The sequence below is a fragment of the Mirounga leonina genome, unplaced genomic scaffold, assembly GCF_011800145.1.
Source record: "Mirounga leonina isolate KUSES-001 unplaced genomic scaffold, KU_Mleo_1.0 Mir_201, whole genome shotgun sequence".
NCBI classification, from domain to species: domain Eukaryota; kingdom Metazoa; phylum Chordata; class Mammalia; order Carnivora; family Phocidae; genus Mirounga; species Mirounga leonina.
The window spans coordinates 31,565,711-31,576,389 of record NW_023270504.1 but is presented as its reverse complement, the minus strand read 5'-3'; the positions used below and the strand labels follow the sequence as shown (position 1 = coordinate 31,576,389).

At 47.4% G+C, this 10,679-nt stretch overlaps 1 long non-coding RNA gene across 2 annotated transcripts; it reads left to right on the top strand.

The window, feature by feature from the left end:
- Window positions 1–4,605: 4,605 nt before the first annotated feature.
- LOC118025816 lies at window positions 4,606–7,107 on the top strand. 2 transcript variants are annotated; one of them, XR_004683395.1, is made up of 4 exons: window positions 4,606–4,922; window positions 5,043–5,275; window positions 6,716–6,859; window positions 7,070–7,107. It is a non-coding gene; the product is annotated as an uncharacterized LOC118025816 (long non-coding RNA). The 2 variants fall into 2 exon arrangements; XR_004683394.1 differs by lacking the exon at window positions 7,070–7,107 and having other exon boundaries at window positions 6,716–7,063.
- The last annotated feature ends 3,572 nt before the right edge of the window (window positions 7,108–10,679 follow it).

The window sequence follows — 10,679 nt, the reverse complement described above, 5'->3', positions numbered from 1 at the left end:
TTTTTTGCCTCAGTTAACTCCTGCTGTAAGGAGCAGTGTACCTAAACAGGGAGAGAGCCTCGCAGGTACTATTCCATGTGGGGAAGGTCCCACTTCTGCTCGCTCCGGGCACATGGTCATTGCCACACACCTGGCCGGGTCCATCTCTTTCCACCCAACAAACAGTTATGGGCTAAGGGAGTGCTTATGTGCAGGGGCAGCTGACTGGGGGAAGCACTGGGTCCCGCCATACAATGAACAAGAGTTCACGCTCTTGTGAAGGAACTCAGCTCCCTCCTTAACTATTCTAATAGGGTTCAGCTTGCAGGTGGGGATTTGGGGTTTGTTTAATTCAGAAGTTTAGAAAGTCAACAGAAAGATATGTTGAAGCCCTCCTATGAAATCATATTCACTTTTTTGGAAAAAGAAACCAAATTGAAAATAATAGAAAGTGAAAAAGGCAATGTTATCTTCTCACTGGGATGTTATTTAAAACCCTTAACCAGGGGCGACCAGGGCTAAGCTTCTGGCCCAGCGTGCTTTGCTTGCCCCGGTCAGCTGCCCCTGCACCCTTTGTTCTTTTGTACAGGCCACAACCACTACCAGGCTGGTGACTTCTCAGGATTGATATCAATTGCAGAGACATCATTGCTTGTGGATTTTCTGCCTTCATCAATTATTTTTCAATTTCTAGCTCTTCCTCTTCCTAATTTCCATTGTAGAAATGCTAGAGAATTCTTTCATGCAAATGTATTTGGAATGAAGCTGTGGAGTGCGAGGGGTTTTTATAGGCCACCAGCTTTCAGGAGGATCTTCCTGAATCACGTAGGAGCTTCCCCCTCATTCCATTAACTAGTTGCCGCAGCAAGGGTCAAATGCTGGGGGTTTTTTTTGCAACCAAATGTCTCTGCTGTTTAACTGTTTTTGTGTATGTCCTAAATGATGGAGCCGGGTCACCAGAGCTCTAGCGGATTCACTAGTAGTAATTCCCTAGAAGTGGATCACTGGAGCAAGAATTCCCCCCCTCTTCCCCCAAGTGCCAAGTCTGATTTATACTCCCCGAATCTCCCTGATTTATTCTTGGATTCTTGTCTTTTATGGATTTTTTCTTTTGTATTTTTTTAAAAGATTGTATTTATTTATCAGAGAGAGAAAGAGCGAGCATAAGCAGTGGGAGCAGTAGGAGAGGGAGAAGCAGGCTCCCCGCTGAGCAGGGAGCCCGATGCGGGGCTGGATCCCAGGACCCTGGGACCATGACCTGAGCCGAAGGCAGACGCTCAACTGACTGAGCCACCCAGGTGTCCCTAAAGATTTTATTTTTAAGTAATCTCTACACACAATGTGGGGCTCAAACTCACGACCCCGAGATCAAGAGTCACACGCTCTACCAACCGAGCCAGTCAGCTGCCCCAAGAATACTCTTGTATGGTATCTTTAGTCTAAGAGTTGTTATTCATCTCACCATCCATTTGTTTTTGCTGACACTGGGTGAATAAAATTTTTAGAATTCAGTCCTTCAACGGGAAGAAAAAGAGCTGAACAACACCCACAGCAAGCAGAGGCTGAGAGCCAAGGTGACCCACTTCATTCCAATACCCCACTGGCCACTTGGCTGCTAAGCCCGGAGGTAGCAGGTGGTGTGATTTCACCTGGATACATACTGATTTTAAAGTATGGAGAGGCATAGGAAACTTCGAATGATCTTTGTTTCAAAAAATAAAACCAAACGAACCTAGGTGCGAACCTTAAAAAGCTTGTATTTAGCATTGTTTAAAAAGGGAAATTTTACAAACATGCATCTATGTGTGTATATATGACAGAAGTCAAATATATATGTATATGTTCTGTGTCTTTACTTTTTCCTTTTTTGCAAAACTGCAGTTAAAATTTTATATCAGGCTTCTTTGGTTAGAAGCTAACATGAGGGGGCGGAAAAAAGGAAGGGGAGAAGACAGGGGTGTTGGAAGGACAGCTCACAGAATTAAAGGAAGAATTAAACCACCAGGCTTGGAAAGGACAGGAATTGGGCACTTGCGAGGATTTTAGGCTCTGGTTCCAACTTACGTTCAGTCCCTGTGTTTCTGCTCAATATTTAAATTTCAAGGAGTGAATATCTGACTGGCTTGGCATCAGTGAAGTGCCCATCTGCATGGTAGGAGTGGGAAAAGGCCCCTGGGACTGACAGCCCCACTAAAATGAGATGAAATGGGGGTAGGGGAGTGGGACTGTCCCCCGAAAGAAAGGGTGCTAGGCAAACACAAAGATAATCCCAGGGGTGCAGTACTGTGAGTAAATACAGTGGGGGTGAGGCAGAGAGGGTGGCCAGCCAAGGAGACCAGAGGAGGCCTGCAAACAAGGTGACAGCTGCAAGTCGTTTGTAACCGAACTTGCAAGGCACGGAACAAACAGCCTCACCACTTTGTGGTGACTTTGTGAGCCCCAAGAAGAAAGACCGTAGCTATCTTTGCTTCTGTCCCCTGGGGAGGAAGTTTGGTTCAGTGATTGCTGGTGGAGATTGGACAGCTTGAGGCTATGGCTCTGCCTCTGGCTGTGAGCGGGGCTCAAGGGGACTGTGGAACAGGGTAAAGACAAGGCCAGGGGCGCCTGGGGGGCTCAGTCGTTAAGCGTCTGCCTTCAACTGTGGTCATGATCCCAGGATCCTGGGATGGAGCCCCACATGGAGCCCCACGTTGGGCTCCCTGCTCAGTGGGAGGCTGCATCTTCCTCTGCCTGCAGCTCACCCTGCTTGTGCTCTCTCTGTCAAATAAATAAATAAAATCCTAAAAAAATTTTTTTAAAAATTAATTTCACCTGATTCTTTTTTTTTTTAAACATGGTTAGTAGAAAACTTTAAATTACATATGTAGTGGTGCCTGGCTGGCTCAGTTGGCAGAGCGTGTGACTCTTGATCTCGGGTGGTAGATTTCGAGCCCCACACTGGGTGTAGAGACTACTGAAAAATAAAATCTTTTTTTTTTTTTTAAAGATTTTATTTATTTGACAGAGAGAGACACAGCGAGAGAGGGAACACAAGAAGGGGGAGGGGGAGAGGGAGAAGCAGGCTTCCCGCGGAGCAGGGAGCCCGATGTGGGGCTCGATCCCAGGACCCTGGGATCGTGAGCTGAGCCGAAAGCAGATGCTTAACGACGAGCCACCCAGGCGCCCCTGAAAAATAAACTCTTTAAAAGAAAAATAAATAAATAAATTGCATACGTGGTTCACATTCTATTTCCACTCAACAGCACTGTATTCTAATATCCTAGCTTGGCTTAATAATGCAGGTTGGTTTTTTTATTCATCTCTCTGTAGACTCCTTGCCTTGCACAGAGCAGGTGCTCAATAAATTTTTGTTGGGCAAATTAATGAATTATTAAGTTTATTCAAAGCAGTGTTTATGCCATATGTAGAGTTCTTTACTAGAGAGATAATAAGAATTAATAACTCACAGAGTCAGTACTTATCTTTTGATCATTCAGTGCTAGTATGAGGGTTAAACCCTTCTCCCAATAGCAAGGCCAGAGACTGGCAAACTTCTGTGCCCCTTGTTTTCTTCCCCCTGTGGCCCTTCTTTATTGTCCCTTTGAACTTGCTCTGCTTCCACAAAAAGACAATCCCAGCAAGGTTTAGACAGCTTAGCTGAAATGTGTGTTGTGTGGCTAATAAAGGTTTTTATGGAAACGGAGAGTCTCCATAAATGAGGCTGTTGAATTATCAGGATAGATGGGGTTGTTTCCAAATCACTTTCAGGCCTGGGGAGATTGATTCCATGAACAGCCCAAGGCCACAAGGCTGTTCCCGGTAGGGCTGGAACGAAACTCTCAGACTCTTATCTGGGATCATCTAAAATTTACAGAGAAAAGAGAGGTTGGCTGGCAGGAACCCCCTCGGCTTTCCTCCCTGACACATCCGTGCCTCACTCAGAAAGAAGGGGTGTCCGCACTCCTTTCCAGAGCTAATCTTGCCTCCTGTGCCCCATGTCTATCCCCTCCAACCCATCTGGGGGCTCGTTCCTACACTCACCCCGTCCCTGAAGTTCCCACTCTCCACTACGGCTTTCCTATCACCATGCCCCAAACGTCCTTGCCCTGAAAACCATCACCCTTCCTTAGTCCTGTGATCAACCCCCTGCCCTTCACGCTTGCCCCTACCGCCCCCTCTGTAAGCAGGTCCCACACCTCCTCTGCATATCCTGACTCCATCCTCTGCTGATGTGACTCTTAAGGCTTTAGTTTCACATTGTCCTCTCTCCTGACCCTGATCTCCAACTTCCTATTAGTCATTTCTACTTGGATATGCCAGAGGGACCTAATGTTCAACATGCCTAAACGACACTCCTCGAATTCCCTCAGACCTACTGCCTTTCATCCATACTCCCATTTCATTTACTCACAGATGCTAGATTAGATCTTTTATTTCTCTTTCATTTTTACATATAACCCTCCTCCCTCAGCCCCTTCTCTGCTGGCGGCTTTTACTTTCTTTGGTTTCTTCCAGAATCCATTTATTTATTGCACACTTAGTACACTGAGTGCCAGGCATTGTGCTAGGCTCTGGGGCTGTCATGGTAAGCAAGACAGACAAGTTCTGGGCTCGCAGGCTCTGCGGCTAAACAGAGGTCACAGATGAGTCAGCAGGCAACCATAATCCAGAGCAACAAGTGCTTTGCTGGGAGATACACAGAGCACTGTGAAGACTGACGAGAGGTATCTAACCTTCTCCGGGGAGGTTAGTGCAGGCAATAGGAAGACGGTAAGAAAGACCTGTAGCAATTATCTAGGGGGAGGAGAATTTAAGGGTGTTGCCGGCATATGTGAAGGACCAGAGCCAAAAAGGACAGCAGGACACATTGGTGAATGAAAGGCGTTCCCTAGGACCGAAGCCTGAGCTCCAGGTGGGGAGCGGATCTGACAGAACTGCTGGCCAGGTCGCATCAAGCTCGTTGGGTGAGTTAAAAGAGTTTGGAAGTCATTCCAAGAACAATCTTGAACGTTCAAAGGGTTTGGGGCAGAGGAGGGGTGTGATAGGATTGGTGTGTGAGAAAGGCCGCTCTGGTCTCTCCTTAGTGTGGCAAACAGCAGGGAAGGAGGCCAGAGCAGAGCGGAGGAGCTCCGGCTTGAGGTTGTTGCCTTAACCTGGGAAGAGAAAACGGTGAATGGTGCCCATAACTGGGGCAAACAGCACACATCCATTCGTTTCTAATCTTGATGGACTTCTTGGGCACATGCTAGGTTGCAGGCGCTGGAGGAGATGCCAAGATGACTAAGCCTGTTTCCGGACTGAGGAAGCTCACTGTCTGGTAAGAAACAAATTATTATTCGTCAAATAAATAAAGGATTGCAATGCAGTGTGATAGGTGCTATGACAGAGGTAAGGACAAATGCCCGTGGGAGTCAGAGGTGGGCAGCCCAAGAGGCCTGCTAGGGGTGGCCACAGTTCTTTCCCTCCAGGGGAGGTGAGCTTTGCCTCCCCACCCTGGAAGAGGGTATTCTTACTTCACTCAGAAGTGAAGTGTGGTTGAAACTAGGCCTTTGTGCCCCAGTTCTTGGGAGACTGAACTCTGTGAGGCCCAGGAGCCCAGGTTGACACTCCCCGGGAAGGCTGCCTCCAAGACTGCTAGGACGGGCTCCACAGAGACCATGTCAAGAAGCCAGTCCGGAGTATAGAACTTCCCTGCCCTCACCCGGCATGAATTTGCTCAAGAAAGTTTTAGTCCCAAAGGATTTGTTAATAAGGGATCATTTCTCTCTTCTGCCTGCCCAGCTCCTACGCCTGATTCGAAACCACGTTCAAATTCTGCTCCATTGGTTCTCCCCTTTCAGCATAGAGCCACACCTAAATCTTCACCATCCCCCCAAACCTCCATTCATGAATCGGCATCGCCACAAACTACTCTCTGCTCTTCTGGAACACATTCATAGTAGGTGCTGAGTGAGCAGTGAGCATGTGGGTCAATGGATCGTCTTTCCCCCCTCATTCCAATCCTTAGAGACTTCTACCTTAGGATTTCCACAGCATTATTTCCTCTGATACTCTGATGTGGGTTTGTTCGCGCGCAGATAAGGTTTGTTAATAGTAGCTACAGCCCCTTTTTATGGCATCTCTTCCATCTACCTGTCATAGCGGGCTTTCAGAAATGCAAATCTGACACCGTTACCCCCGTGCTTAAAATCTTGCATGAGTGCCTATCTCCCAAGAGATGAACCGAAGCCCCAAGCATGGCATACAAGAATCTTTGGAAGAGGTTCCTTGGGGCCCCTGGGTGGCTCAGTCATTAAACCGCTGCCTTCGGCTCAGGTCATGATCCCAGGGTCCTGGGATCGAGCCCCGCATCGGGCTCCCTGCTCCGCGGGAAGCCTTCTTCTCCCTCTCCCACTCCCCCTGCTTGTGTTCCCTCTCTCGCTGTGTCTCCCTCTGTCAAATAAATAAATAAAATCTTAAAAAAATAAAATAAAAAATGAAAGGTTCCTTGCCAACATTTCTGGCTGTATCCCCTGCTTTCCACAAGACTGAGCTTTTCCATAATAGACTGTGTCCTTGTCTTGGATGTTCTGCCTTGAAAGCTCTCCCTCATCACCTTGTCCGACTGACCTTTTATCTCCACCGTTCAGCATTTTACTTCAAATGCCTTCTTTAAGGGTTCTCCCTTGACTCACTCACCCTCTCCATTGTGAAAAATGATACTTAGACATATACAACCATATTGTTACTGTTTACATTTCTTTTCTCCATTAAATAGTAAACTCTTTGAGGACAGGGGCTGTGTCTTTGGGACCGCAGGATTTAGCTCAGCACCTGGTTGGAAATGCTTCGGAGGGTCTCAAGAAACAGAAAGAATGATCTTGAAGGATCTATGAAGCAATATTTTTGGTGGGGAGTTCAGGTATGTTCCTGGGTTCCTGGGACTGAGGCTCAAACTCATCCCATGCTCAATGTCGGTGTTTACTTTCCAGTGCCCCACTTGATCTTTACCGCCTCCTCCTACCCTCTCTGCCTTCCTGCCCAACTGCTCCTTTCTCTAAGATCTCTGGTTGCAAATTTCCTTTTTTTTTTAAAATTTTTAAAAAAAATTTTGTTAATTCATTTGACACAGAGAGAGCAAAAGCAGGGGGAGGAGCAGCAGAGGGAGAGGGAGAAGCAGGCTACCTGCTAAGCAGAGAGCCCGATGCGGGGCTCGATCCCAGGACCCTGGGATCATGACCTGAGCCGAAGGCAGACACTTAACGACTGAGCCACCCAGGCGCCCCAGGTTGCAAATTTCCTGTAAATGTAAGTATACTAAGGTGAGGGTAACTAAGGTGTAAGGTGTATTTGTATTTCAATAATGAGGATGGGGGTGCCTGGCTGGCTCAGTCAGCAGAACGTGTGACTCTTGATCTTGGGGTTGTGAGTTCAAGGCCCATGTTGCGGGGAGCATTTACTTAATTAAAAAAAAATTTTAGGGGCGCCTGGGTGGCTCAGTTGGGTAATGTCTGCCTTTGACCCAGGTTGTGATCTTGCGGTCCTGGGATCGAGCCCCGTATCGGGCTCCCTGCTCAGCCAGGAGTCTGCTTCTCCCTCTCTCTCCTTCTGTATCTCCCCCCACTCCCCTGCTCATGCTCTCTCTCTGTCTCTCAACTAAATAAATAAAATCTTTAAAAAAATTTTTTGGGTGTCCCCCCAATTTTTTTTTAAATGAGGATAATTTGGGGGCACCTGGGTGGCTCAGTCAGTTAAGCGACTGCCTTCAGCTCAGGTCATGATCCTGGGGTCCTGGGATCGAGCCCTACATCGGGCTCCCTGCTCAGCAGGAAGCCTGCTTCTTCTCCCTTTGCCTCTGCCCCTCCCTCTCAACTCGTGCTATCACTCTCTCTCTCAAAAATAAATAAAATCTTAAAAAATAATAATAATAAATGAGGATAATTTTTAAATTTTATTATTTCATTGGACTCTTAGAAAAATCTTTTGTAGCTGGAAAATAAACCTTCCCTTTTTCTTCTTGCTGACAGCAGCCACAGAGAAGGAGGGCTCTTGGCTAAGAATTTATTGCAGTCTTGCGAGAGCCATAGTCTCCAGGCCTTTTTTTTTTTTTTTGTACAGCTAAGGGAAGTGTATCTGAGACGTGTGGCCCAGCCCAGGGCCTGTGTCTTGTTACCAGATGGTCTGAAGGGGAGAGCGCAAGGGGGTGTGTGGGCGAAGAAGGAAAGGAACTACACACTGCCTGGCATGATAATGTGACTGGGCTGGCTCTGTGGAGAGATGGGCCTCCTGACATTTAGGCTACAGCCTCTGTGAAGGGTTTGTCCTCAAGCAGTGTAAGAGCACGTGTTCAGCGCATCAGTAGCCTTGTTGGCAAGTGGGGAGAGGTGCCCCTACTCACGCTGAAAGCAAGATTGGAAAGGGGCCCTTGACTCAGAGGCCGACACCCACCTTGGACCTCACTGCAGGACCTAGAGCCCAGCATATGAGTAGGACTTGCAGGGTTAAGTCACTGATGGTCCAGAACCCGTGATGTGGACTGGTACTGTGGAGGGGAGGGCGTGCTCCCTCCTGGGATGTGATCCAGCCTCTGGTCGGTCAGGGTGGGGTTTTCTATGAGGTGGGATGGGGGAGTGGAATACACAAGTATTTTGGCAAGGAGGAGCAGTCCTCGGGATAGGGAATCAGGCAAGACTGAGGGTGTGCATATGACGCAGATTTCTGATTGTGAGCTGAGCTGCTTGAAAGCCACGGTGCTGAAGGCAGCTGGTGCTGAACGGGGGCAGGCCTGGAGGCAGAATCTTAGGTCCCCTGTATAAGGTAGGCAAGTATACACTCCTTTTTATAGACGAGACACTGAGGAAGTTGTGAAGAAAGCAATCGCTGACCAAGCCTTGGCTTTGTACTAAGCACTGTGCCAGGTACTTTCTTGAGTTACTTGGTCGGCTTCTCAGGTGGCTGTATGTGGCTGGGGTGGTATCCCATATTTAGAACAGAAGAGTTTGGGTGACTTGCCCAAGGCCTCACAGGTCTCAAAGCTTCCTGGAGGAATCATTTGACTTCCTGGAGCAGTGTCCTTGGCTGCTCAGGGAAAAGCCTTTGAAGAGGGTATCGGGGAAAATGACATGCTGAGTGCAGGTGAATGAATCTCTCGTGGTTACATTTTAGGGATCAGTGGAGGGAGGCCTCTCAAATCACACTTCAAAGGCAACAACAAAGCCTTAGAAGTAAAACCTGCACTGCATGGCTGGTTTGTGTGGGAGACAACTCCTGGGCTCTTTCTAGGCTGCACAGAAAGTACTGGGAACATTAACATGAGAGCAAAGGATTTCACTGAAGGTCACCTAGAAGTAGAGAACAAAGGAATGGCACTAAAAGGGTATCTTTACCCATAAATTTTTCCCAAATGGTGAGCAAGTGTTTATTGGGACCAATTATGTGGCTGCTACCATGATAATGGGTGTGGGGGAGTTAAAACCTACAAACCTTGAGCGTTTGAGGCATTTAGAGCAGTGCACATGCACGCACACACACACACACATGCACGCACTATGAGCAGTCCTCTCTCGTGTGTGCCTGTATGCTCACGCAGGCATGGAAGGGTCTGGGTGGAAAGGGACGTGCGGTGAAGTGGCCAGCCAGTCAGGATGAAGGTGTAAAGGCTGGGATGTCTCCTGGGGGCAGACCTGTAATGCTGAAGAGAAGCGCTGCAGACCGTCATAGGGTTTGCCAACTGATGTTTCATCTGGTTGTAGTTAGCGGGTGTCAGCTACATTTCCAGCTCCCGTACCTGCGATAAGGCTAGGAAACTCTGGGAAAACGTACCAGTTTAGTGATAGCAGCAAAGAGGGGAATTAAATGAGTTTATTTATCTGGGAAATTCCGTGATTTATGAGATATCAAGGAAGCAGTGTCTCCCCGTAATGTTAGGAGCCTGGGAGTGTTGACTTCTAGTTTTCTTGACCAGCTCTGTCCTTGACATATAGGGTGGCCTTAAGACCTTCTTCCTGCCTCATTCTCTTCATTTCCTGCTACTGCCCTTGCAGCTCAATTGACCCTCTCCTTCGGGCTGACCTACTCCCCACCTCCTGCGAGCTATGCTGTGTTCAGGGCTCAGCCTCTACCCACGCTGCCCTCCCCCTTCACACACACACACACACACACACGCACTATGAGCAGTCCTCTCTCTCTCCCCCTGGAATTGAGGCTGTTTCCCAAAGGCGAAGGAGAAGTACATTGTGGATACTCAGCCATCATGTAACCTGTGTTGAGTATCCCCGTGCTCCTTATTTTAGTGCTCTATATATGTGCCCTTGTCAGCATCACATTCTGTTTTATCCACAGTGGACTGCAGCTGTCCAAAGCTGGAGCAAACTTCGCTTCTGGCCTGGGCCCACAGCCCACACAATGTCCTGTGCAATAAATATCAATTGGTTTGTTAATGAAATTTATTGCCCATTTTGTAAAGTGGTGACCACAGTTTGCCTACCAAGCAGTTTTAGATCATTAGGGGGAAAAGAGTCATATAAACATAAATTATTAACTTATGAAACAATTTCCTTTAAACAAAATCTGTAAATACTTTCTCTTTTGTGGTTTTCTGTATCACATGAATAAGCTTTACTATAACTTACACATACCCACGAATATAATACAATCAGAAAGTTTTGAGCAGTCAGAGCACCTAAGCCTGATTTTGAAATTTTGTTTTCAAAATGAAAATACTTTTTTTTTCTGATTAAAGT